This window comes from Oncorhynchus keta, chromosome 28 (assembly GCF_023373465.1).
Source record: "Oncorhynchus keta strain PuntledgeMale-10-30-2019 chromosome 28, Oket_V2, whole genome shotgun sequence".
NCBI classification, from domain to species: domain Eukaryota; kingdom Metazoa; phylum Chordata; class Actinopteri; order Salmoniformes; family Salmonidae; genus Oncorhynchus; species Oncorhynchus keta.
This window is the reverse complement of record NC_068448.1, coordinates 376,500-382,492: the sequence shown is the minus strand read 5'-3', so window position 1 is coordinate 382,492 and position 5,993 is coordinate 376,500. Positions and strand designations below refer to the sequence as shown.

The 5,993-nt window shown below is 39.7% G+C and overlaps 2 long non-coding RNA genes across 2 annotated transcripts; both read left to right on the top strand.

The window, feature by feature from the left end:
- Nucleotides 1-538: 538 nt before the first annotated feature.
- Nucleotides 539-1,039, top strand: LOC127913046 (uncharacterized). Its single transcript, XR_008084440.1, has 3 exons — nt 539-650; nt 683-746; nt 971-1,039. It is a non-coding gene; the product is annotated as an uncharacterized LOC127913046 (long non-coding RNA).
- A 1,074-nt stretch (nt 1,040-2,113) lies between these two features.
- LOC127913045 (uncharacterized) lies at nt 2,114-3,503 on the top strand. The gene is made up of 4 exons (XR_008084439.1): nt 2,114-2,280; nt 2,790-2,960; nt 3,263-3,396; nt 3,464-3,503. It is a non-coding gene; the product is annotated as an uncharacterized LOC127913045 (long non-coding RNA).
- Nucleotides 3,504-5,993: the final 2,490 nt, after the last annotated feature.

The following is a 5,993-nucleotide window of genomic DNA, read 5'->3' as shown; positions in this document are numbered from 1 at the left end:
ATATCTCGGGTGTAGTATGAACCACATATCTCGGGTGTAGTATGAACCACATATCTCAGGTGTAGTAAGAGCCACATATCTCAGGTGTAGTATGAACCACATATCTCAGGTGTGGTAATAACCACATATCTCAGGTGTAGTAAGAACCATATATATCAGGTGTAGTATGAACCATATATCTCAGGTGTAGTAAGAACCATATATATCAGGTGTAGTATGAACCATATATCTCAGGTGTAGTAAGAACCACATATCTCAGGTGTAGTAAGAACCACATATCTCAGGTGTAGTAAGAACCACATATCTCAGGTGTAATATCTCAGGTGTAGTAAGAACCACATATCTCAGGTGTAGTAAGAACCACATATCTCAGGTGTAATATCTCAGGTGTAGTAAGAACCACATATCTCAGGTGTAGTAAGAGCCATATCTCAGGTGTATTGTCGATAGGTCCTTAGTAAAAAATAAAATAATAATAAAATAAATAAAACATTTTATTTATAAATGTTACCTAAATAATTCTGATTCTGCCATGACACTTGGTGCTAACATAGGTCCCTAGTACTGACACTTGGTGCTAACATAGGTCCCTAGTCCTGACACTTGGTGCTAACATAGGTCCCTAGTCCTGACACTTGGTGCTAACATAGGTCCCTAGTCCTGACACTTGGTGCTGACATAGGTCCCTAGTCCTGACACTTGGTGCTAACATAGGTCCCTAGTCCTGACACTTGGTGCTAACATAGGTCCCTAGTCCTGACACTTGGTCCTAACATAGGTCCCTAGTCCTGACACTTGGTGCTGACATAGGTCCCTAGTCCTGACACTTGGTGCTGACATAGGTCCCTAGTCCTGACACTTGGTGCTGACATAGGTCCCTAGTCCTGACACTTGGTGCTGACATAGGTCCCTAGTCCTGACACTTGGTGCTGACATAGGTCCCTAGTCCTGACACTTGGTGCTGACATAGGTCCCTAGTCCTGACACTTGGTGCTAACATAGGTCCCTAGTCCTGACACTTGGTGCTAACATAGGTCCCTAGTCCTGATCACATTTCCAGAAATGTGTCTGTTATCCGTCCAATGTTTCTGCATCATCACTTCCTGGTCCATTCCTTTACGTAAATTATTTCACAGCTCTTCTTTCAAAATGTATTCAGTAACCTGTCAATGAGGGTGGAATAACGATGATTCAAATGGTTTCTACACTTGTAAGATATCCAGACAATGAGTCTGACTTCCTCTGAAGGTGGATCTGATCACAGTGAAAACACAATGTGTCTCTAGATTGTCTACACCTGTCTAGAAATGCAAGTTCGAACCAGGTATAAACAGAACTTGTGTTTTGTTACTATTCATGTTTTGTGTTTCTTTTGTGGACCCCAGGAAGAGAAGTTGCTTCTTCTGCTTAAGCTAAATGGGGATCCAATTAAATAAATAAATAAACACACACAACACACACACACACACACACACACACACACACACACACACACACACACACACACACACACACACACACACACACACACACACACACACACACAGAGAGAGAGAGACACACAAGGGGGATTTCTATGAAAATTAATTTCCAGGAGGTGCTCCTGGGCTGTCCAGGCAAGCCCCGCTATTGGCTGTGAAGTGAGGGCTGGTTGCTAGATGTGATGATGTTGTTGCTGCTACTACGGGAGAGATAGGGATTCTATCTCAATGCTTATTGGCTGAGGGATCTGTGTCTTCAGCCACACACGATTCAGCCAGGGTGGACTCCCTCAATACACACACACCTACACACACGATAGCACACGTATGCATGTGCAGCTTCCTAAAGCAGTTTCCTCTCCAGTCTCCATAAAAAAAAATCAAATGGTTTATAATTAGTATTTCCTGTAGTCCCTTAGGAGATTTCTCTTTACGACTCTAAGTGCCTTCAGAAAGTATAGAAGAGGAATTAGTGTTACGAAGATTAAAATCTAAATACAAATAAAGAATTATCTTCATTAGATACAGTTGATGTCGTAAAAAGTTTACATACACTTGGGTTGGAGTCATTAAAACTAGTTTACATACACTTGGGTTGAGTCATTAACTAGTTTACATACACTTAGGTTGGAGTCATTAAAACTAGTTTACATACACTTAGGTTGGAGTCATTAAAACTAGTTCACATACACTTGGGTTGGAGTCATTAAAACTAGTTTACATACACTTGGGTTGGAGTCATTAACTAGTTTACATACACTTAGGTTGGAGTCATTAAAACTAGTTTACATACACTTAGGTTGGAGTCATTAAAACTAGTTTACATACACTTGGGTTGGAGTCATTAAAACTAGTTTACATACACTTGGGTTGAGTCATTAACTAGTTTACATACACTTGGGTTGGAGTCATTAACTAGTTTACATACACTAAGGTTGGAGTCATTAACTAGTTTACATACACTTGGGTTGGAGTCATTAACTAGTTTACATACACTTAGGTTGGAGTCATTAACTAGTTTACATACACTTGGGTTGGAGTCATTAACTAGTTTACATACACTTGGGTTGGAGTCATTAACTAGTTTACATACACTTGGGTTGGAGTCATTAAAACTAGTTTACAAACACTTAGGTTGGAGTCATTAAAACTAGTTTACATACACTCAGGTTGGAGTCATTAAAACTAGTTTACATACACTTAGGTTGAGTCATTAAAACTAGTTTACATACACTCAGGTTGGAGTCATTAAAACTAGTTTACATACACTCAGGTTGGAGTCATTAAAACTAGTTTACATACACTTAGGTTGGAGTCATTAACTAGTTTACATACACTTAGGTTGGAGTCATTAAAACTAGTTTACATCCACTTAGGTTGGAGTCATTAAAACTAGTTTACATACACTTAGGTTGGAGTCATTAACTAGTTTACATACACTTAGGTTGGAGTCATTAAAACTAGTTTACATACACTTAGGTTGGAGTCATTAAAACTAGTTTACATACACTTAGGTTGAGTCATTAACTAGTTTACATACACTTAGGTTGGAGTCATTAAAACTAGTTTACATACACTTAGGTTGGAGTCATTAACTAGTTTACACACACTTAGGTTGGAGTCATTAAAACTAGTTTACATACACTTAGGTTGAGTCATTAACTAGTTTACATACACTTAGGTTGAGTCATTAACTAGTTTACATACACTTAGGTTGGAGTCATTAAAACTAGTTTATATACACTTAGGTTGGAGTCATTAACTAGTTTACGTACACTTAGGTTGGAGTCATTAACTAGTTTACATACACTTAGGTTGGAGTCATTAAAACTAGTTTACATACACTTAGGTTGGAGTCATTAACTAGTTTACATACACTTAGGTTGGAGTCATTAACTAGTTTACATACACTTAGGTTGAGTCATTAACTAGTTTACATACACTTAGGTTGGAGTCATTAAAACTAGTTTATATACACTTAGGTTGGAGTCATTAACTAGTTTACATACACTTAGGTTGGAGTCATTAAAACTAGTTTATATACACTTAGGTTGGAGTCATTAACTAGTTTACATACACTTAGGTTTGAGTCATTAACTAGTTTACATACACTTAGGTTTGAGTCATTAAAACTAGTTTACATACACTGAGGTTTGAGTCATTAAAACTAGTTTACATACACTTAGGTTGGAGTCATTAAAACTAGTTTATATACACTTAGGTTGGAGTCATTAACTAGTTTACATACACTTAGGTTTGAGTCATTAACTAGTTTACATACACTTAGGTTTGAGTCATTAAAACTAGTTTACATACACTGAGGTTTGAGTCATTAAAACTAGTTTACATACACTTAGGTTGGAGTCATTAACTAGTTTACATACACTTAGGTTGGAGTCATTAAAACTCATTTTTCAACCACTCCACAAATGTCATGTTAACAATCTATAGATTTGGCAAGTCAGTTCGGACATCTACTCTGTGCATGACACAAGTCATTTTTCCAACAATTGTTTACAGACAGATTATTTCACTTATAATTCACTGTATCACAATTCCAGTGGGTCAGAAGTTCAATACACTAAGTTGACTGTGCCTTTAAACAGCTTGGAAAATTCCCAAAAATGATGTCATGGCTTTAGAAGCTTCTGATAGTCTAATTGACATCATTTGAGTTAATTGGAGGTGTACCTGTGGATGTATTTCAAGGCCTACCTTCAAACTCAGTGCCTCTTTGCTTGACATCGTGGGAAAATCAAAAGAAATCAACCAGACCTCAGAAAAAAGTCTGGTTCATCCTTGGGAGCAATTTCCAAACGCCTGAAGGTACCACGTTCATCTGTACAAACAATAGTACCCAAGTATAAACACCATGGGACCACGCAGCCGTCATATCGCTCAGGAAGGAGATGTCTTCTGTCTCCTAGAGATTAACATACTTTGGTGTGAAAAGTGCAAATCAATCCCAGAACAACAGCAAAGGACCTTGCGAAGATGCTGGAGGAACCAGGTACAAAAGTATCTATATCCACAGTAAAACTAGTCCTATATCGACATAACCTGAAAGGCCGCTCAGCAAGGAAGAAGCCACTGCTCCAAAACCGACATAAAAAGCCACACTACGGTTTGCAGCTACACATGGGGATAAAATATCGTACTTTTTGGAGAAATGTCCTCTGGTCTGATGAAACACAAATAGAACTGTTTGGCCATAATGAGCATTGTTATGTTTGGAGGAAAAGGGGCAAACTTGCAAGCCGAAGAACACCATCCCAAACGTGAAGCACGGGGGTGGCAGCATCATGTTGTGGGGCTGCTTTGCTGCAGGAGGGACTGGTGCACTTCACAAAATAGATGGCATCGTGAGGAGGTAAAATTAGGTGAATATATTAAAGCAACATCTCAAGACATCAGTCAGGAAGTTAAAGCTTGGTCACAAATGGGTCTTCCAAATGGACAATGACCCCAAGCATACTTTCAATGTTGTGGCAAAAATGGCTTAAGGACAAAAAAGTCAAGGTATTGGAGTGGCCATCACAAAGCCCTGACCTCAATCCCATAGAAAATATGTGGGCAGAACTGAAATGGTGTGTGTGAGCAAGGAGGCCTACAAACCTGACTCAGTTACACCAGCTCTGTCAGGAGGAATGGGACAAAATTCACCCAACTTATTGTGGGAAGCTTGTGGAAGGCTACCTGAAACATTTATAATAATAATATATAATAATAATATATGCCATTTAGCAGACGCTTTTATCCAAAGCAACTTACAGTCATGTGTGCATACATTCTACATATGGGTGGTCCCGGGGATCGAACCCACTACCCTGGCGTTACAAGCGCCATGCTCTACCAACTGAGCTACAGAAGGACCCAAGTTAAACAATTTAAAGACAAAGCTACCAAATACTAATCGAGTGTATGTTAACTTCTGACCCACTGGGAATGTGATAAAAGAAATAAAAGCTGAAATAAATAATTCTCTACTATTATTCTGACATTTCACATTCTTAAAATAAAGTGGTGATCCTAACTGACCTAAGACAGGGAATTTATACACTGGAGTCCACACACTGGACTCTACCCACACACTGGACTCTACCCACACACTGGACTCTACCCACACACTGGACTCTACCCACAAACTGGACTCTACCCACACACTGGACTCTACCCAACACACTGGACTACCCACACACTGACTGGACTCTACCCAACACACTGGACTCTACCCAACACACTGGACTAGCCACACACTGACTGGACTCTACCCCACACACTGGACTCTACCCAACACACTGGACTACCCACACACTGACTGGACTCTACCCAACACACTGGACTCTACCCAACACACTGGACTCTACCCAACATACTGGACTCTACCCACACACTGACTGGACTCTACCCAACACACTGGACTCTACCAACACACTGGACTCTACCCAACACACTGGACTCTACCCACACACTGGACTACCCACACACTGACTGGACTCTACCCAACACACT